Raw genomic sequence first — 23,769 nt, forward strand, 5'->3', positions numbered from 1 at the left:
ATAGCTCTGGAGAAGAAAACAGTAAACATGTTCAGTGCCAAGATGACTTGGTGGCAAAATCATCATTACGTTCCAGAAGAGTCATCTTCATTCTGTCCTGAATAATGAATGAACTCCTGAGGTCACAACTACTATAGTAACAAAATTTTGGATGTGGTTTCCAACTTTGTGGAATGTGGATTTTATATGTGATTCCCAAACCAGTCTAATTAATAATCTTATTGGAGAGGGAAAAAATAATAATTTATTTTTTCTTCATTGCACAAAACCTAATGTTTAATTCATGAGTTTGGACTTTTGTGCATGCCTTCACAATTCATGAAACCTGAAAAAAATGGATGGGTATCACACTTGTTCTCACTGTTTGTCTATCTCTTGTTGCAGAATATAAATGTTAACACATTGTCATAACAGCTGCTACTGCAGAAATTAGACATGCACAATTGGGACACACAGTCCTAAAGTGATAATGAACTACGGTTTTAGAATATTCACATTCTCACCAGTGTGACCATGTCTTAGCATTTCTCTATCCTGGCTTCATCTGGGGCTCCTCTCTCTACTGCTCTGCCTGTGATCATTTAAACATTCTGCAGTGCCTCTCCTGCTTTGCTCTTCCCATCATCTTTCACTTCTTCTTGTCTTTGCAAACTGTTATCACTTCCTGGGTTGGAATCGTTCTCCTGATGTACCTGCCTAACCCATCCTCTGTGACAGCAGCAAGGGAGGCCTTCTCAATGAATTAGTTGGCCCTCCCTCTTGTGAGTCTGCAGTCCTTCTTCAGCACACCATGCTGTTGCTTATTGTCAGTACACTTGTTTTTCTTAGTCCTCGTTTGTATTTCTTATTACCTTTCCTCCCTGGACACCCATAGAGCATCTGACACATCATTGTGGGATTCACAAACAGATGGAATAATGAATAAATGAATAATGATCGTCTTTATCTGAACTGTTTTTATGCTGAATAATATTATTTAAACATTTGAACTATAGTTATGAGGCATGTGAGATTTATAATGACCAAAATTAAGAATGGGAGAAATTGAAGTGAGTAACATAGCTCTATTTTACATGAAAAGGTTCAAAAGAGTCTTAGCTGCTCCTGGTTGCTGGGTCCTGAGCTGCTTTCCTCCACCAAGGGGTTCTGCCATGATGTTCTGCCTCCCCTCTGGCCCAGAGCTCTGGAGCGGGCCAGCCATGGACTGAACCTCTGAATCCCCACGAGGAGAGCAGCTGTGCCCTGCCATTCCCACCTGTCATGATGCTCTGTCTCACCACAGCCCTGAAAGCAACGGGGGCAACTGGACATGAGCAGAACACTTCAAAATCAATCCCAGGGTTTCTAAAAGCTGGACTGGCTCCTGGAAGGCATTACCTGAAGGTATAGATGTGCAGTGGACGTCATCATGAACAGACAGTCCCTGGGCTCTGGGGGGCACTGGGTCAGGACACCCAGTAAGGCCTTTCATATGGACACCAGAGACTCCCCAGAAGCACCCTAAGCCAAGCCTCAGCTGCAAAGAATTGTATGTAGGATTGACTGTAGGTGATGTTCGAGAAATTTCATTATGCCTCATGGTATGTTTCCTGATGAACGTATTATAAAGTTGTATTTTGTTTCCTCTTTGGCCTATTTCTAATCCTCAGTTTAATAGGCCACACTGTGCAAACTGAAATCAAAAGTCTCTTTGAATGTTGTCTTGCCTGAACTTACCGCTAAGAAATTGGAAAGAAACATCTTATGAAAAGCATCTTAATATAGTTTTTAATATTTTAATATAATCTGTGATCATCACCAGAACTTAAAAATGGCTGATTTGTAGAAAATAATGAATAATGTATATATTTAATATATAGTAATCAGATAAATGGTCATGTATTATAGAAATGCTTATTACGGCAGTGTAGTTTGCATAGGGTAAATAAAAATCAACTATTTTTACACAATAATTTAATTTGGTAGACCAAAATTTGTAAAGAGGACCATTTTAGAAATGTCACATTTAAAAATAAATTTCATCTCAAAAGGTAAATTAAATGTCATTGGGACAGGTAGAAAAAGGGAATGAAGAGTCGTAGCTTAGTGGATAGAGAGATTCTGCTGTGGGTGATGAAAATGTTTTACAGACTGATGGTGATAATGACTATTCAACATTGCAAATGTCATTAATACCACTGAAATGCACACTGAAAACTCATGGAAACAGATGGTAGATAGTGATTGTCAAGGGCAAGGGAGGGGTTAGTGGCTACAACTTTCAGAAACACAAGGGAAGAGCTAGAGAACCAGGCCAATATTATGCCTATAGTTAACAGCACTGTTTTGTATGGTTAAAAATATATTGAGGGCAGGTCGCATACCAATATTCTTACCATTACTTTAAAAAAAATGGCAAAAATTTATGTTGTACGTGGTACAAGACCCTGATCCCCAGATTTACATTCTTAAGTTTCAGTTACCCACAGTTGACCATGGTCTGAAAATGTCAAATGGAAAATTTAAGAAATGATTTCATGAGTTTAAAAAAAAATTAAAATGCAGATGTCACTGCTGATGAACAATTCCTCTTTCTAAAAGTAGATTATCTAAGTGGTATGTTTAAGTGATGCAGAGAGCTATTATTCTAAGCTACTGACCCTCTCTATGGTCACTTGACAGTGGAATGACAGTAGAATCTGTGCAGGAACAATGCTGTACTTTATCACAGGATATCACCTGTAGAGTGCAGCTAATTTGCATGTCAGATTTTACCAAAGATTGTGTAGGATACTCTTGATATTCAGAAGAGACATTCTGTGATTTTTAAGACCATCATATTTAAAAACTCATGAAGGATCATGATTGTCCAAAAAATAATGCCATTTCTAATTTTAAACTTTTTTTTTTTACTTATTTTTTTTTCCCCACTAGCAAGCTTGGCCCTTGGACTGCTTTCTTCTGTGTGGTCCGTGTTTATAATTGGCACACTTGCTCAACAGCACAACTGTCATCACCTGCCCCTGTCTCTGCCTTCCCCATGGCCCTTTCATTGCTTCCTGGGATTAAATTACAGGTAAATTACCTGCACTCACCCTTTTCTGTCTTCTTCTTCTGCGGAGGTTCAACCCAGGAAGTCAGGAAGTCAGAAACAGTGACACTGGAACTAGTTTGGGATGCATGAGTGAGACTTTCTCATGTCACTGAAAACATGGATCCTTAAAGAAGGGATACACCACAGAGCCAACAAGGCTGTCATATCAGGGCTCTGTAATTATTTGTTCATGGAAGTCAAGCGCGGAGTTGTGTAAAACAAAGTTATTGGTAAAAGTATGAAATAGAATGCAAAGGGCCCCGCACAACTGTTTAAGGAGGGCAGGATTTAGCTCATCTGCAGTGCAAAGTCATGGAAATGCAGTGCAGTGGACCAGCATGAAGCCATGGCATTTGTGTGGGTGGAGATGTATGGAGACCCTATGAGACTACTAAATGACAATCGCAAGAGGATGACAGATTGCTGCCAGCAGGTTTGGAAATTAGAATCAGTAAACATGAGAACACTGAATGTGGTTGGATGGGGACTTGACTTAGTGCCTGTTTGGTGGCAGTGACACTTAGTGGCACTTAGTGATGCTAACAGAATGACGATTATAGGCGAAGCAACTTGAAGGAAAGGTGGGGTCTGAAGAACAGGGCTATAAGTTTGCTGTTCATCACTTTGAATTTGTGCTGCTTGTCATTATTCTGTAGAGGGAATATTCTTTGGAACCTCAAAGAGGAGACCATAGCTGTGAAGTTTTAAGTCCTCAGGAGAACACTTGGTAAAAATGTGGTCATCGGCATCCTTATGTATGCTTAAGGAGTGTGTGGCAAGGAGCCACAAGGTCATTTCCTCATGGAAGGGTAGCAGATGTTAGTTCCAAAAATCCATGGATTAATTACAGTGTTGCAAGACTCTGTTCTGTGGTGCCTTGACAGTCCATAGCGGTGCTCCAGGCCCAACACTCTCACTTGAGAAAGTAACTGCTGTAGTCTGACCCACCCAGATTCCTATGCCAATTTATTTTAAGGTATTTAAAGGTAGGTCTGAAAATTGGGCACTTCATCAGGTTACCTTTCAAGGTGTAGAAGCCTGGTCAGAACTCTCAAATGCAGAATGGGTTAAAAAGAATTTGAAGAGAGTGGTTTCACACAGTCATATCATCTTTGTAGGAAATATCCTCTTATGCTAGAAGTATCTAACTGTTACTCACTTATAAACACATAAAGGGACTCTTGCAAAATTATCTTTCCTCATTTGTATTTGTTGTAGGTATCTGTGCACATAAATAAATGTATATCTGTGTGTGTGCAAAAAATACAAAGAGCTAAGAATATGCTGAGATAACAAAACCAAATAATAAGATACTTTAATATATCATATGTTTTAAGTAACAATATTAAATTTACCTGTTTCTCAACAAAATAAAAATAATGTTCAATTAAATGTCCAAATTTAAAAGTCTTAATAAGGATAGTACTGAATAGAAGCTTAGAAAGTATTTCTGTATTCTTGATTGTGATTTAAAGATTTTAAGTTTCAATGAAAGATTTGAGGACTTCATTTTTCACAGGAAACAGACTGATCATTCAAATTGGATGCTACAGACTTTATTACAACCCTTGATTATCTTTCATCTCATTAAAAAGCTGTTGGAAAATAATTTATTATTTAGTTGTTAACAGATGATAAAAATTCATTTTTGCTAATGGCACAATCTGATTATATTTTATTACCCAATTTTTATTGGTCTTGATAAAAGGGCAGTAGATTAATTATATCTATTTCAGCAAGAGAAAATTATATTTGCCGAACTAGGACTTGCTTAGATCACATAGATTTTTCTGTATTTTAATTAAATGATTTTGAGACTTAAAGTAGATATAGCAACTCTGGTACTTGATAATTCTTCTGGGGTATCATATCCTACTAGGCAGTTCATACAGAATTAGAATTAAATTATTCTTAGTACATTTAATGAGACTAAAATATTTTTGTGATTTTAGTTCTCAATGAACTGGATGAAAATTGCAAAAATCTAGCTTGTACATTGCCTCAACATGAGGAGACCTTTGCGGGTAAGTCCTGAAGAGAATGAAGGAAGGGTGATGTTTTCTGAGCTGGTTCTTCCTATAGTCTACCAGTTACTTTCCACACCACGTCCACGATGCACTCAGTGATGGCAGTTACTGAAGTGTTCTAGTAAAGTCTAGGGACACTAAATTTTCTTTAATTTTTCTTGGTATAGAAGAGCCCAAACTGAAACATGGAAAGTCATATTGCCTAAGAGAAAGACCTGTAACCTGTAACCACCTCTTGTCTCTGTATCTGCTTAACCCTGTCTTTCTATACCTCAGCAGGCTTTTGGGTAGCTAAAAATGTCTCCAGGAGGCGAATAATCACCTGTAAAGATGTTCACTACCTAAACTCTGGTATTACACTCACTTACATGTTATGGGTTGAATTACATTTCCTCCTAAGGTGTTGAAGTCCTAACTCCCAGGATCTGTGATTATGGTCTTATGTGGAAATAGGGTTCTTGCAGATGATCAAAGTAAGAGGAGGCTTTTAGGATAGGCCCTAATCCTGCATGACTGGTGTGTTCAATTCTGGCACCTAGCCTGATATGTGTGGAAGGCCCGAGAGGAAGACTGCAGTCGGTAACCCCGCTGAGGCGGCTGAAGGTTGGAGAGACACTGAACAGCTCTCAGACCTCAGCAGGTCACATTCTGCTGACACCTTTGCTTTGGAAGTCTGGCCTCCAGAATGTATTCATTTAGATTCACTTACCTTTAAACTTGTTGAATTTAAATTTATTTTAATCTGTTGTGAGACAATGCATTTCTGTTGCTTAAGCCATGGAGTGTGTGGTGCTTCCTCAAGGTGACCCTAGGAACTACAACCACACCTTATTGTTATGTGACAAAGGGAGATAATTGAAGACGTTGTTGCAGATAGAGTTAAGTTTACTAATGACCTTACTTTAAAATAAGGCTGTTTCCTGGGTTATTTGGGCAGCTATAAGTTAGTTTTAAGAATTATGAAAAATGGAAGACAATGGTTAAGTTTCAGTTAAAGCAGAAGGATTTGACTCTGTCTTTGAACTTGAAGCAAAGAGTCTCAGACCAAGAGTCGAGGGACATCCTGAGTACTGCCTCCTCCTTCCCAGATGCCAGATTCTTCCTGCACAATCCCCAAAAGAAAGCATTCCTGCCAATGCTTCCATTTTTAACCCAGTGGAACAGAGCTGTACACCTGACCTACAGATTTAAGGTTGATAAAATTATTTTTTCTTAAGCCACTAGGTGTGTGGTCGACTGTTAGAGCTGTCATGGTAACTAGTATGTCTCTATGGTCCACTGCTATAGGGAGCTCCAGGTGAAGTTTAGGGAGAAGAGTAGCCCACATATATCTTGTGTTTTGTTTTTTCCCCATGGTAATGCTGTATCTGTACACCCAAACTCAATGTCTTCTAAATAACTATTTTGCTTATTTGCAGTTCTGGGAAATGGCTGTGGTAGATCACTTCAGCAGTAGGGCTGTTTCAGGCTTAGTCACATCTGCTTTTCTAAGGTTCAGGTGAAAATGCATGGGGCACCTGCAGGGAGGTCTCCTCATGGTCACTTTCAGGAATGTGGAGAAAGAAGCAGAAACACATGCCTCTTACATTGGTAGCTTGGAACCTGCCTTTGTAAAACCACCCCCTCTTCATGGGAGAACGCAAGACGGTGGCCACACCCAGCATCCCTTGGAGTGCGAAGTGAGCAGTGGAAGAGGGAAAGATGGTGACCACAGCCACCTCTGAGTCCAGCTTCCTCTGACACAGGCCATGCCCTGGACAAGGCAAGATTTCAGGTCCGCTTCAGGAGACAAATATCAGCCATGCACAGGTGTCCAGTGGTGCAATCCCCAGTGAGGTCAGCAACGGGAGGGCTCATGGTAGAGAACACAAAAATACTCAAACTCACAAAGGTCAGTCTGCTTTCCAATCATTGCTGCCCGCGAGCCAGCAATGTTCAACAATATCAGTGAGGAAGGGACTCTCACTGCCGTGGTGGATGCCTCCCACACTTGGTGCCACGTGATTTCTACTAGGCAACATCATAGGTGTCAAGCGAGCAAAGGATTATTCTCCATTTACAAAAGGAGTGTAATTTTGTTGCTCATTGGTTTGTAAACCAGAATATAATTTTTCAGAAATAAATGGGACTATTTCATTCAACAGTGAATGATAGCATAATTAAAGCAAAAGAAAAGTGAATTTGGGTAAAGAACAAAAAAAATATGAAAATAATGTTTTGTTTAAGAAAGTTTTTACATACGTTAACATTTCTATGAAAGAAATGTTTCTTGCAATAAATCATCTAATATTTCAAGATTCTTCATTCAACTATCCCAAATGAAAAATGTTGCTGAAATTCTTGGAATTTTGAAAAGACTCAAACATGTTAACATTCAGCAGTGTCAACTTCCTCTCGTCACTTCATTCCATATTTCTTTTTGTCTCAACAGTGATGACAATTTGTTCATTTTAGGTTTTAATGTTTCCTCTCAACCACAGATAAGCAGCTGATGGGTGATTGTCTGAAGAACTATTTATCTATCAATACCCTCTTACTTCTTCTTTCCTGTTTCAATAGTCTGAGTATAAATTATTCCAGAATTAGGTCATCTGGCATTATGTTCAAATTGTTTTGTCATATCAGTTGTTTTTAGCATTCATAATCACTTATTGTGGTAAATATACAGGATATTATTTTTTGGTAAATTTTTTGCCAGGATAAAACATAGTCAAAGACATAATTATGGCTTTTTTCCTTCCTTAACATAATTTTTTTTATTTTTTATTATATTTTGAACATTTTTAAAAACTGATCTACCTACTTGCCTTGCTTTTATATTTATATTACTAAATAATAGACACAATTATGTCACCATTTAATCTTAATAGTGAAGGAGGATAAGGTTTCACAGCAGTAGAAATAACAAACATTTAAATCGCTCAAAAATTGGACAGAAAAACTTAACAAAACTTTTAAACATTACCTGAGAACATTCTCTATTTTTGTTTTGTTTTGTTTTGTTTTTTACCTATGACTGATGTTTTTCTTTTTTTCCTCATGTCCTTAGAAAAATAGTTCTATACAGCCTTGGGCACTCCAAATTTCAGGTCCCATTTGCAATAAGACTTTTAAGTGTTGCTCTTTGTTCTACCATAGACAGGCCCAGAGAAACTGGGAAATAAACCACTTTTTCAGACCCACGAGGGAACTGACTTGCAAGGTCTGTGGCGGTCCTGAAGTTCTGAGGGCCATGAACACCCACCGGCTCATGTGAGATTTGCTTCCACAGTCTGCTCACAGTGATTTCAGCTCAGGAGACCAGAGGTTGACTCGTCTAAAATGTGTGGGACTTCTGGTCCCCAGCAATTGAACTATATATTTCTGTTGTTTTCAGCCACTACAATTGTAGTAATTATTCCCCATCAATAGGACATGAATACAGAAAGACACAGTATATTTCACATTTCATATCATTTGCTGAACAGAATGATAAAATTGGTTTGTACCATCTATATAGAAGAAAATTGCATTAAATGTGTAGTTTTTGCAACAGTGACATTTTCTCTTATTATTGCCACATTTATGTAATATCATTTAATTCAAGTTCAAAAATTAACCATTTATTGCCTTATCTAATTGTGTCTGAATTTGTTATCCATGATTTTATCTTTGAAACAGGAAAAAAAAATAGAAGGTGTTCATGTTCCAACTTTGAAAGAAAAGTTTCTATAATGTATGAAAAGACACACTGTATCATAGAAATAAAATCCTTGGCCTTCCTCAATACTTGCCTATACTCTGACTAGACATTGATTTGACAAAAGAATTTAAATCTCAACACTGTTAGAAGTTAGTTGTTTTTTTTTTCCTTTGTGTTACTGGGAGTTTAAACCAGGGTGACTCTACCGCTGAGCCATTCCCAGGCCCTATTTTATTTTTATTAGACAGAGTCTAACTTGTGCAGGCTGGCCTCTAAGTTGTGATCCTCCTACCTCAGCCTCCTGAGTTGCTGATATTAGAAATATTAGAAGTAAGAACTTTAAATGTTACTTTCTCTGGGGTTTTCACCATTTTGCTCACTACTTCTACAGAAAAGATTAACAGAATAGCAGATAGGGGACGATGAGGATATAGGAGTGGGTGTGGTTAGTGTGAGAAAGGCCAAATGATCTCAGCATAAGGAGGGAACTGAATTCCAGGAAGAACAGGTGCCCATCAAGAATGTTCACAGAGAAGAACTAGCCCATTTCCACAGGCCGCTGGCCAATCAGCAAGAGCAAGTCATCTTCCTTCAGAACTGTGTAGAGCAAAAGACTCCAGATCAGCCATGAACTGGGCCTCAGAATCCTGCACCAACAGGACGCCACCTCCTCTCACTGTGACGATGCAGCTATGAAGACCTTCTTCTAGAAACACTCATCCTCTCTCCAAGCAGAGTCTGCAACAGGGAAACCTTGGGACAGATGCCAGCTGCTCCCGTAGACACACGTCATTAGGAGCTCCAGTAGTGCTAAAGCACTCTCAGTTTGGAGGTTGGATGCCTGAGAACAGGGAGCCCCGTGGTGGGGTTCTGGTGAGGGCCCTCTTCCTGGTGGCTAATGGCCTCCTTCTTCCTGAGTCTCCACGTGGTCATCCTTCAGTATGTTCAAGAAGAAAGAAAGAGTGAGTTCACTGATGTCTCTTCTTTATAAAGACAGTACTGCTTCAGGACCAGAGCCAACCTGACCTTATTAACCCTCCTTGACCTCCCATCGTGCAACTCAGAGTGAGGGATTATTGTAGCTAAATAATTGCACATAATATATACGAAAGAGGAGAGGAGAAATGAGGATTGAGGAAAGGAAGGGTGCTCCTGACTATTTCAAGTATTAAGAGAGACCTTTCTGCATACATGGCCATCTACCACATCTTATTCTAAATTTCTTACAGGAAATGTATTTCACCAACTCAACTCCTTGGCCTCCACACCAAGATCTGAGTCTCTTTGGTCCTAGAGACAGCTAGCTGCCGGCAGGGACAATACTTGGTTCTTCTGCAGAGGAGTCTTTGTCCTCTGGCTCTTTTTGGATTCGCATGGGGAGACATTTGGCTTCTCTGAGGATGGATTCCCCTTTGTGAAGTCCTCATGGTCCCTCCTGCTTCAAAAGCATGACATTGTAAAAGAGTCACATGATTTCCCAATGAAGTTAGCGTGATATTTATTCCAAAATAACTGTTTTCCCCAATATACTAAACAAATTTTACATGGTGATGAGATTGCTATTCAAGTACTATGTGCATTTTGTCATTGCTGTACAATATTAATATAATCTATTGTGTTTAGCATATTTAAACACCTAAGAAAACTACTCTTTTAATAAGCTAACATTGAGTTTTAGTGAGAAAACCTGCTATATCTCAGTTGTAAAATTAAGCTAAAAACGTCACAGGCAACTCAAGGACTCAGGTATGTGTTGGGACATGAATGGTTTTTATAGGGATTGTCCATTTCCATTTATTCATTTAAAAAATTGAGTTTTGTTGGGAGGTCCTGAGACCTCCATTGTGTCAGCACATATAGGAGGGCAGGGCTGGGAGATTCTCATTCGACTTCCAGGGGTAAGTGTAGCATCTGGGTTTGGGAGGTCAAGAGTGATCTATGAGCCAGGATAGTGGATCATACCTATTATTCCAGCAACCTGGGAGGCTGAGGCAGGAGAATCACAAGTTTGAAGTCAACCTCCCAAACTTAGTGATATCCTGTGGGGAAAAAAATTAAAAGGGCCAGGGAACGTGGCTCAGTGATAGAGCATCCTTGGATTCAATCTCTGTACCCCATGTACATGCGCGCAAGCACACACACACACACACACACACAATGTCTGAGCAACACAGCTCCTTCAGCTTCTGCTGAGGAGCTGCACTTACTGGGAGATCATGATAACATCACTGAACCACTGACATCACGAGCAAGTGGAAGACTCAGTTCTCTGTGGAGAAGAATTTTCCTCTGCACCAAAAGAGTTCACCTGCATTCTGACTTATTCCATAGATTTCAGGGGGTGGATTAAACTACTTACAGCATTCTGGGAGTGAGGGGTAATACGTAACCCAAAGGGGGGAGAAGAAGAATTTCAAAGTAGGACAGAGGAAATTGCCAAATGGCAAATACAAGATTTTTTAGTTTTAACAATAAAATGTATCAAGACTGTCTTTTATTGCATGTTCTACATTATTGGTTCAAATTTTATAGAAACTCATAAACCTGCTATATAAGAGGTGGGTCTAGATGTATTAAATATCCATCATAAAGAAGGGTAATAAATAGGCATCCAGTGTTTTTCCTTAATGGAGAAAGAAAATAATTTCTTCCACATTATTTTTAGCTCATTTTTTATAGGACTAAGAAATTAAGTGATGATCCAGTTATGAAGCTAGACTTGACTGTGTGCTCCACTGCCTGAAAGTGCTACCAGGCTGCACCAGCCACCTGGTGACTTACCACCAGACCACAGAGTGTGACAGTCCCAGCCACTTTCCTTCAGAATGTCAGACACAAAAGGTAGAGTGCACTTTTGTGGCTAAGGGTGAGTACATATTAAACAAGTCTATAAGACCTCTTTAATTTATCTTTGGTGACTGTAGCCACTTCTCTTTGATTCTTTTAGCAGCACTAACAGGAGTGATTGCCCTTAGCACTTCACTGTAGACAAAAGCTGTTGTGATCACAGAGGTCCCCTTTGTGAGTGACTAAATTCACAAAGCAGCCGCAAAAATATGGAAACAACTTTAGGAACTTGAGCAACTGAGGTGTTGAATAATATTTCTTCCAAAGATAAGAAATGATAAGGACAGTCTCTATATTCTAAAATCAAACATTTTGTCTTGATATAATAGTAGATTTATATAGTTATAAGAAACATTAGAGACTCTGCATCACTTTTACCTACTTTATCACTATGGAAATATATTGAAAATCATAGCACAGTGTTACAAACCAGGTGCTGATGCTGGTGCATTCAAGACACCACGTTCCCCACCAGAGCCCCTCTCACGACCATGTCCTCTTCCTTCCCACCCACCTGGTTCTTACTCCCTAGCAACAAAAATCCATCCTCCACTTCTAAAATTACAACCTTTCAGGAATGGAGCCTGATGGAGTTGTAGTGCAGGGAACTTTGGGTATCAGCTTTTTTTGTTTTTCAGCATATTTCTCTGGAGATCAATCCAGGCTGTTGATGTATCAATACTTTACTCTATTGCAGCGCTGGGGAGGATGCCATATGTTAAAAGGCACAACCTTTATACTTTTTAAGTTCTGTAGTCAATTTGAGCAATTATAAGAAAACAGAATAAAACAAACAAACAAAAAAAAAATTCCTGAGTTGGGCAGATGGCAGAACCAAAACAAATTCTGAGGACTCCAAGTCACAACACGACCTGACAGCCTTTGCAGGACATGCAAGTGCAGGGTAGAGACAACTTAATCGTGGCCAGCTTGAATGGTTGATTGGTTACAGAACCTCCTGCAATTAACTAAAGCTCAAGTAGTGTCATCAAACTCCATAATGGTTGGGTCAGCATGAGGTTTTGGTCCAAATCAATGGCCTCCCAGAAATTTTAATCAACACATAGTATCAATACAGCACACTGGGTTTAACCCTGACATGCTGAAGGAACTCTGACCAGCATAAGATATTCTGCATAAAGCTGCCATTCACAAGAGCACACTTGCTGTTGGGTGTGACAACTGCAGGTCTAGTTGTGGAGGAAACCGTCAAACTCTCCTCTGGAAGCTGCTCCATTTCAGCTTCCCAGAGGCGGCCCTGGACCAGCACTCCAGCTCCTCTGAGTCCTGGTGCTTGATGTGTCACTGGTTCTCCTTCAGGGGACACATGGTGTGCAGATATTCCTCCATGATTGTTGCTTCTCTTTCCATCCCTTTAACACTCCTTTCTGGAGCCATGTTTTTAATTTGATGAGGTCCCCGGGGTATTAGATCTAAGAACACTTTGTCTTTCCCTCAATGCCAAGACTTTCTATGTTTATTTTTTCAAGAGATTAATAGTTTTATATTATCTATTTAAATCTGTGGTAAGTTTTATCTAAGTTATGTGTAAGAAGTGGGATTTACATCAAGATTTTGTATAATGTTCCTTAACGTGGTGCGGTGTTCTAGCACTTGTTGAAAGTGCTGTTTTTCCTCTGCTGAATTTTGCTTTCTTTGGGACACTGGTGGGGGTCAGTTTCAGTTCTCTCTTCTGGTCCTCTTTTTCCTTGATTTCTTGGCCTATCTCTTCACCAATGCTTAGCTCCTGCTTATTAAACTGACATAGTAGGTCTGCATTTTTGGCAGCAATATTCCTTCAATTTGGTCTTAATGTTCAGGATTCCTTTTTTTAACTCTTCTAATTTTCATATTTATTTTTAAATAAGCTTTTATACTATCCTGATGGAGTTTTGATAGGAGTGAGATTATATTCATAGATCAGTTGGAGAAGAACTATCATTTTCACTGTTTAGTTTTCAAATCCATGAATGTAGGGTATCTCTATTTATGTAGGTCTTTTTGAATTTCCTTTGTCTTTTAAAGTTGTGGCATACATGTTTCCTAACCCATTTTGTTAAATCTATCCTTAAGTATATAAATGATTCTTCTGAGTGACTACAAATGTCATTGCTTTTTAATTCTCAGTTTCAACATGTTAAATATTTAAATATTAGTATGTGTGAATATGTTGTCTCAGGTTTATATGTTGATCTCTTCAGTTCTGATGTTTTTTCTTTCTTTCCTTTCTTTTTCTTTTCTTTCTCTCTTCTCTCCTTTCTTTTCTTTTTCTTTCTTTTTGCATATTTCTTAGGATGTTTGATATGGACAGTCTCACCATCTGCAATCAGGGATGGGCTGACCTCTTCCTTTGCAAGTATGTATGCTGCATATTATTTCTTTTTCTTGCCTTATTGCTGCTTGGATTTGTGAGTTCATGTCCTCTGCTATATTTGGGAAGCTTTCAGTCATTATTTCTTAGACAAATCTTTCACAGCCCCATTCTAGTTGCCTTCTGGGACTCTAAGACTGTGCAAATGTACCTTTTGTCTGAGTCCTGAGCTCTATTCCGTATCTGCACTCAGTTGGGTCTGTCAGCTGTGGGTTTTTTGTTTTGTTTTGTTTTGTTTATTTGGATGGGGGAAGTTATTTTGATCTATGGTTTTCACCCTTATCCCTTGTCATCACTGTATATTATGAAATCTGTCTAGGAACCTCCTTCCTTCCCTCCCTCCCTCCCTTCTTTCCTTCCTCCCTCCTTCCCTCCCTCCCTCCCTCCCTTCCTTCCTTCCTTCCTTCCTTCCTTCCTTCCTTCCTTCCTTCCTTCCTTCCTTCCTTCCACTTTTCTTCCTTCCTTTATTTCTTGTACCAGTGATTGGATTCATGGGCACTTAACCACTGAACAACATCCACAGCATTTTGGTTTTTTTCATATTTCATTTAGAGACAGGTTCTCACTGAGGTCTTTAGGGCCTTATTGAATCTCTAAGGCTGTCTTTGAACTTGCAATCCCCCTGCCTCCACCTCCCAAGCCTCTGGGAATACAGGTGTACACCACTGCACTTGGCTATTGTCTTTCTGATTTTTTTAATTATAAAATTGTTTCACTTCTATATTTTTCATTTGGTTCTTCTTTATAATTTCATTTTAATTAATTAATTAATTTATTTGTTTTGCTCCAATTTTTTGTCTATTCATTTGCTTTGGGATGATTTGTGATTGCTTGTAAAAATTATTTATGAGTGGTTGCTTTAAAACTCAGATGATTTGAACAGCAGATTTATCTAGGTTCAGCACCCAGGGATTGGCTTCTTCTATTAAGCCTGTGAATTCCTAGTTCTTGTTATAATGAGTAATTTCCTTATAGTGTGGAGGGTGTTTTAGTTATCGTATCGGGGAACTCTGTGTCCCATCTAAATTATACTTTGTGTATTTTGACATGGTACATCCTGTTGAGGTTTAGCACACATATGTTTGGCTGTGGGCTGTGGATCCAGGGGCAATCTAATTAGCTTAGAGACCCACTGTCTGTCAGCTTGGTCTCTCCCTGGACTCTGCTGGCACTGTGTGAGGGATGAGCAGGAGCTTGCTCGTGCCAGGTGACCTGTGGCTCCAGCTGAGGAAAGAGTCCACATCCTGGGTGACTGAGGGTGCTTCGTGGGGCAGAGCTTGCTCTTGGTGGATGCCCCTTGCCAAGAGACTGTGGCCCCTGGTGGGGGAGGAGAGTCTTGGGATCTGTTGTCCTGTGTGGAAGGAGCCTTCATTGGGCTCTGGTTGGTCCATTTCTGCTGTTGAGCTTCTGTGGCAGAAATGAGCTGCCCGGCCCTCATTTGTTGCTTGCTGGTGGGGAGAAGAAAGGCTAGGAAATGCTGTCCTTGCTCACCTCTCCTGTTAGGTGGTGGTTGTATGATGTCTGGTCCCTATGAGGCTACTCCAATGTCCCCAACCTCCCTCTCTCCAAATTCAGAGTTCTACTTCCCTTGTCTCTTTTTTCTGTTTCTTCTAGCTCTATATTTTTGTTTAGCAGGGAGTAGCAGGTAAACAAGAGTCTACACAATTAAGTCCAGATTGGAAGTCCAGTGTAGTTTTACAAGGTCTTTCTATGGCATAATCTCACATTGTACAATTATGTGTCAGCCTTGAATGTGTTCTAAGAAGGGATGTCTTTTTTTGTGAAGCTGCACATGGATATAGTTATGGTCCTAAAATATGGTCATGTACTAGAAACTTTGGAGTAAGTGCTATAGAAAGTTTCAGAGTATATGCAAATGCTCATCTTGCACTTGTGAAAATTATGTTTATTAATACAGGTTTTTATATAACTGTCCTTTAGATTTTACCATGCCTGGTGATTCATCATTGTGACATATCACAGCACAGCTGGTTGCCAGGAGTGACATTATAGCAAAGATTTATATAAAAAATCTAAAAGTTATGCAGCTATGATGCTTCTACTCCACGGGTAGCACCATCAATACTCACATTTAGGATAATGGCTCTGAGGAAAAAAGTTCCACGAAGAAAAGCTATAGTAATGAAATTACTTGTCTCTGACATTCTAGCAAAGGAAACATGACTATAAAATTTGTATCTAAAAATATCCACTGTCCTCAAATAGTTACATTTGAAAGTGAATGGTCAGTTAATGAAGGTCTTTTGTGGAGGGGCAGAGAGTTCTTACAATTGTTAGTAACTTCGTAATTATGCAAAGATAATGTCATTTAGTGATTTTTAATTTGACTTTCTAAATCATTAGGTTGTTTCAGTTTATTGTGATAAAAATTATCATTTGGTTTGGACTATATTTACTATTTGGTTGATGATTAGAAGTTATTAAATTTATGCTCAAATGATCCTGTATTTAATGATTGTTGTAGAAAAGAATAAATATGGATTTTTCTTCCCATTACCTTCAAGTAAACTTTGATCAGAAGATTTTTCTACATATGTCTGTATATATTCATACTGTTTCTTTGACTACGTGTTCAAAGCCAACATGATAGAAGAGGAAGACTCAGATCTTAGTATACTTCTAGCTTTCAGGACTTTTCCTTTAATGTCCCATGATTAATACATAAACAAGTATTTTAGTCCAGAAATTTCACAAGAGGTCTAAGAAACCACAGGTTATCTTTTTTTATTATTCCTTTCATCCACATACGTGAATTGAAGAAACAATTTAAATGGTTATATTGGCACATATGATTAAAACAAAAGAAGAAACTATATGTTATTTCTGACTTATTCATATAATTATTTATTCATCCAATAATTCCTAAACTTTAAACTTTGAAATGCCTTCAGGATGACCTGTTCTTATTGTACTGACCCCCAGGAGCTCTGGAATAAGATTCAGAACAGTGCTATAGTGAGAATCCATGATGTACCTGCTGAGGTCTCTGGCCCTCCATCTCAATTTTGTTGACCACTCCTGTGCCTGTGATGTGTCAGTCTGTGTGGAGTAGAGGCAGATGTTATGCTGGGCCTCTGTAAGCATCATTTAATTTTCTAAACCAATCTCCATTTTGAAAAGAATGACACGTACTCATTAAGGTTTACTAAGATTAGAGACCTGTTATCTAATTTAATTTCTACATTTCCATTTTGCTTATGAGAGTTAAATTTTATGCTGTAAAATATTATTTCAACAATATCACACACATTTCTTAGACAACTCAAAATAAACTTCACAGTATCTGAATGCAAATTCTCCCAATGCTAATACCATGGAGGGAAGATCCTTTCATGCTGCTGTCACCAACCAGGGGCTTCTAGTATGGCGGGCAGAAGTTGCAGAAAGCATCCAGAGGATGCCATTGGGTAAGGGCATTGAGGACAGAGGCAAGGTTGTGTGGTAGAACAGGCACTAAATTTCAGTTTCAATTTCTTCTTCAATATCTCTGATCAAAACAAGAAAAATACTTTAACTTAGCTTTCATATAAGTAAAATGGTGTGACCACTACAATGACTATATGCAAGAACCCTCCCCACAACATTCTTATGCTAAAACCCTAATATCAGGGGGGTGAATTCAGGATGAGGACCCCTAACAGGGAAGTGGTCATGAAGGTGGAGGTTTCATCACTGGGACTAGATAGACCCTTTGCCCTCTGCCATCTGAGGACACAGCCCTGAGAGGAGGGACTCATCAGAGCAATGCCGCAGTCTGGCTGGGCACAAGTCAGGAGCCACTTGTTAAAAGAAACGAACTTTATTTTTAGAACAGCACACGCCAAACAAAACAGCTCCTGAGGAAAACCTTCAGAGCCCAACTTCCACCATGGGCTTCCCACAAGCCTCTCAACCTCCCCCCACTCCTCCTGCTCTTGAGGCCGATTGGCTGGGTCGCGTGGGCGGAGCAAAAAAAAGTCCCCCAATGAGCAGCTCCTAGTCTGAAAGGACAGGGAAACAGCCCAATGAGCATCACCACAGAGGAGCCAATCAGCTAGATGTTGCTGGGGCCACTGTGAGCCAATCATCAGCTGGCAGTCTGAAAGTTTGCTGGGGCCCCTTTGGCTGTGGCTCTCAACAGAGCACATCTGCTTGGCCTGGATCCGGGAGTTGCCTGCTGTCAGAACTGTGAGAAGTAAACTTCTGTAACTTCAGGCCTCTCAGGCTATGATATTTTGTCTTAGCAGCCTAGTCAAGCTCATGCAAAATGTTAAATCTTCTTGACTCTGTAATGATTGGGAGTATCTAATCCGAAATAAATAAATAGAGAGTTATGGATTTTAATAATAAATATGTTCTCCAGTGTGAGCTCTAGTGATCAGCTCCAACTTATATTTACACAAGCAGTTTTAGCCATGAGCATGAGTTTGGATCAAGATAGAATTCATGGATCTAAGGATTATAAGCCAACCTTCTAAAGTCAAACATAGCATTTCTGAAATATTTTTTATTGAATTGTTAAGTTTTGCTTCATTTAGAAAACATATCATAAAACTGGAAAAAGTGCAAAATATTTCAATATTTTTGAATAAGTATTGTAAAAATAGTTAAATAAGTATAATATTTAGAGATGACATGACAAAGAGGCACACAGCATAAGATAATCACAGGTTATGACTATATTTTAAAACAAAAATACATTGACTTTTTCCAGTAATATCATTTTTCAAAAAAAATCTCATAATGTTATGAGTTGATGAAAAATTGTGTAAAATAATATATTTTCACCCAATTTGATTTAGTTTTATAGCTGAATCAAGTGCTTGGGTCAGACTTATTTGGTAAAAATGAAGATACATTTCTCTCTGAAGTTTGTAAATTTTAAATTTAGTTAAAGAAACATCAAACTTCTCAAAATGCCCTTCATAAGAGCCACTTTATTGCTACAATAAAACTTTTCCTCTCATGACTTTCTTGCTACTGTTAAATTGTATCTTCTCCTTGTCAAATAATACCCAATATCAAGTTTAGGATATGTAAAGAATTTTATTTATTTATTTACTTAATCTTTCTTTGGGGGATGGGGAGGGAACACCAGAGCTCTGTACCAGTGAGCTACATCCTTAGCCTTTTTTATTTTGTTTTTATTTGGACAGAGTCTCATTAATTGCAGAGGTTCGCCTGGAACTTGTGATCCTACTGTTTCAGTAGGATTGGCATTACAGCTATGTGCCACCATCGTGGCCTGAGTTTTTTACTAAGTACAAGCAAATATTAATACATGTATGTAATTGTGTATATGATTATATATTTGTATACATATGTATCATCTATTTCTAAAAAATATATATGTATACTTTTATGAATCTTGCGATTTTTCAATTAGCTATTTTGTTGTTGCTCTTGTGTTTTTGAACCAAAGCGTGTTCAACCACTGAACCACATCCCTAGACCTTTTTATTTATTTATTTTTTGAAACAGTGTCTCACTAAGTTGATTAGGGCCTCCCAACGTTGCTGAGTCTGGCTTTGAACTTGGGATCCTCCTGCCACAGCCATCCATTTTGCTGAGATTGCAGGTGTGGGCCACCACTTTGGCTCAATTAATAAGCTATTTTTTGGAAAACAGTTTTAGGTAAGAATATTTCTATATACTTACACTCCCATGTTTCTTTTCTCCTCATACTCTCCCTATAATAAACTCTTGCACGAGTCTGCCACATTTTACAAAATATGAATGCACTTTTAACTCAAGTACATATTCTAAATCAGAGTTCAGTCCTTGCCTTGTACAAGCCCATGGGTCTTGAGAAATGCATAGTGTGGTACCTGCAGCATCAGATATCAGTTTCACTGACCTCCGGCTCTCATGTGCTACACTGATTCCTTTAGTCCCTTTCTCCTCTGAACTGCCCTCAGCCACCCATCTGTTTTACTGTCTCTAAATTTGTCTTTTCCAGAAATTCAGAGACTTGCAATCACAGAGTATATAGCCTTTTCAAATTAGTTTCTTCCTCTTAACCACTTGCTTTTCTTGCCTATCATTTTTGTTCCTTCTTAGTTAACTTATCACTGAATTATCATTCTTTGGATGGACTTCCATTTGTTTATCCATTTACCTGTTAAATTGTCCCTTGGTTGCTTCCAATGGTTGTCAATTATTAACAAAGCTGATGTCAACATTGATATGCAGATTTTGGGGTGGGATTTTCAACTCTTTTGAGTAGAAAACTAACAAATAACTGACAGTGGGATTGTTGGATTTTATGGTAAGAACATGTTGAATTCTGTAAGAAACTCCAAACTCTCCTCAGTGATGGACTACATTTCCTTCCCCACTAATGCTCATCAGCATTTGGCATCGTCAGCATTTTGGATTCTAGATGCTCTCATAATGCTTAGGGGCATCTCACTTTTGTTTTAATCGGCATCTCCCTAGCAGCATATAGTGTCAGATACTGAATTGTCATCTGTAGATCTTCTTTGGTGAGGTATCTGTACAGATATTTTGGTCACTTTTAGTTGGACTATTTGTACTCTTAGTATTGTGTTTTAAGAGGCTTTGTATATTTTGCCCATCCTTCATCAGATATGTGCTTTACAAAGACATTCTCACAGTTGTGACTAGTCTTTTCATTCTCAGAACAGTGTGTTTAACAGAGAAAAGTTTTAAAAATTTGCCTTCACAACCCCCCATCCCACTTTGGCAAGGATCATGCTTTAGGTGTTGTATCAAAAAACTGAAATTACAGCTAAATATCGATAAGTCCCATGACACTGAGAGGTTTTCCTACTTTATATAAATTTTATGTGTAGTTCTATAAACTATTTTTGATTTATTTTCACTATATCTCATCACTTCTTCCTTTTATTCTTTTAATCATTTTCTTATATATTTCCATTTACCATTTATTCTTTTTTTTTCTTCTTCTTCTTTTTGGAGGGGATTGAACCCAGGGGCCCTGAATTATCTCCCTGGTCTTAAAATAATATATGTGTTATATGTGTGTGTGTGTGTGTGTGTGTGTGTGTGTGTGTGTATCTCTCTCTCTCTCTCTCTCTCTCTCTCTCTCTATATATATATATATATATATATATATATAGTATTATATTATATTTTATACAGGTCTTGCTAAGTTACTGAGGCTGTTCTCACATATGAAGTTTTTCTGTCTCAGTGACCTGAGTTCCTGGGATTACAGGCTTGCATCACCTTGGTTTTGTATAATCAAAACTATTTTTTTTTCCCTCTAAACTGTGTAATGCGGTATTCTGTATCACATATAGTTCATGTAATAATTTTATTGTCATTCTTTCCTCAATAATGAGTAACTCTTTTTTTATTTTTCATCTTCAGTCTGAATGTTCTCAAAGAAAATAAAATGTTTTAACTCATATAACACTGGTGATTTTTATTCCCTGACCTGACAATTCTATAGTTCATTATGTTGCTAGCTGAGAATGTTATCTTTACTATTTCTACTTGTTCAAGTTTAAGCTTTTCTTTGTGACTTAATGCAATAATAGTTACTATAATGGTGAGTTTTACTTACTTAATGTAATAATGAGTATTCCATATTCTAGGATAACAAGAATAATGGTTTTCAATTATATAGACCCTGCATGATCTAAGTTTTTATATTATATTTTAACTTGATTTGATTCTGTGCATAACAAATTCAGTTCTGCTACTGTAATACTAATACAGAGATCTTCCATCTCTTTTTGCTTACATGACACGTAGTGGTAGTTTTCTTATTTAGATAGAGCTGTGCAGTTATTGTAGCTTCATGGAGAACTGCAAATTTGAACATCATACAATGTTTTTCACTTAAACATTTTCTTTTGCAATTGTTAGATGTGGCTTTGTGCCTCTTTTTAGTTTTGACCTTCTGAATCAATCTACATTTGGGATATAATAGGAAATTAACTTCAATTTTTTTTTTAATCTAGGTGAGGTTGTTTTCTATTTATTATTGTTTCATAAGTATAGACTGAACTTTTTATGTTGTATTCAATTCCTTGCTTTTAATGTATATTTTTAGTAAATGATCTTTCCTTCATCTTCAAACATTATTTACTGAGTGTCCTCTCTTATATCTTATTTTAAGTAGATTACATTTTTATTCAAAACTTCATTGAACATTTTTAGTGCTCTTAATCCTGAAGGATACCTACAGATTCCCAATTATGAATAATAACATTATCAAGATCTATGATTCTTCTTTAGCTTTACTTTTCCAAATTGTCAAGATTTTCACGATTGCAAACCAAATTGCTGTCTTTATACCACATTTACAACTCCCTGCTGTTACATGGTAGCAGTCAGTAATTCATTGGCATCCATACTTTTATTTCCCTCCTTCACTTCCGTTCTTTTGTGATCTGTGTCCCTTCTCCTCTGTGCTCAGGCATGTCCCCTTCCCTTCTGCTCTGCACCCCACAAGTCTGTGATGGGCTTTGTCCTGTGAGTTCTTAGGCTCAGGCTCCCCATGACTCCTCTACCCATGGTTTCCTGAAGGGCATCTTACTGAATCATATTGATCTCCTAATAATTTCTTGAAAACAATTTCACAGGAATAACGTTCCTCAAGTGAGTGCAACTTTAAAATGTGGATACCTTGCGTAATTAGGGGGAGGATGGGGGATGCAAAGCTGGGTGCTGGCTCATGCCTGGCTCCTAAGGTACCTGCAGATGGAATTCCGCGAACATTGAACAGGACTGAACATGTATCTGGGCCTGCTATTGACTGCCATATCATGACTGCATTCTCTGTCCACCTGCAAAAGTACAGATGCCTCGTCATTAAATCCCCGTGTTTCTATTTTGTTCATGTCTAAATTGTGAATTTTAGGAAGATTTTGCCTTTAAATGTATAGATCCAAGCTTTTCTTATTTTAGGGACTGTGCTTGAATCACAACTGGAATATCCATTCATTACTTATTACTTTCACTTATATGTGATTCCAATTCTCTATAGGTTGTCTTTTTCATTTCTTCCCTGTCTATATTTTAAATCATATTTAGTCTTCCTTTATTCCAACTTGATTTATTTATACTTCCTCATTTATATCCTCTATGCCTCTCATGTCTTTTCTAGTCTCTTGTGTCTATTCCTCTTTATATTTTTGCTTTTCTTTTTTACTTATTTCTTTAATTTTACTAAAGTAATTTTCATTTTTCAATTGCCATTTTTTTCCTGGAATTTTTCTCTTTTTCCTTAGAGTAGATTTCTATTAATGATCTTCTGGTAGATTTTTTGTGTGACTCATTATAGGAGTAATTGCTTATTTTAAATGAGTATGATTGGGATTGAGTTAATACCTGTACATTTTGCCATTATAATGGCATATATTTGCCATTGTTTATTTTTCTATATATTTGCAATTATAATGCTTGAGAAGTTGACCAAGGACCCTTCTGTTTCCTCCAATGTCCCTGTGTTACACTGTGGCAACAGGGGTAGCTAAGAGGACCCTGTGAGGCTGGGAGAGAGCAGTGAGCATCTCTTCCACTTTGCTTTCTGGCGCTCCTGTCTGCTTGCAGTTCCTCAAAGATCTCACTGCAGCAATCCTTCACCACAGCAGCAGGTCCTCCTCAGGGAAGCTCTTGACTTTACTTGAGTTAATTACATATTTTAAAGCCTTGTGGAACCAGCCCACCTGCCCATTCTACACACATAGCCCACTGTGTTCACCCCACACTGGCTGGGGCTGCTTTTCCCAGGCCTGATTGCCAGGGTTTGGGGACTGTTCCTCTAGATGCCCAG

The sequence above is a fragment of the Marmota flaviventris genome, chromosome 16 (genome assembly GCF_047511675.1).
Source record: "Marmota flaviventris isolate mMarFla1 chromosome 16, mMarFla1.hap1, whole genome shotgun sequence".
Lineage (NCBI taxonomy): Eukaryota > Metazoa > Chordata > Mammalia > Rodentia > Sciuridae > Marmota > Marmota flaviventris.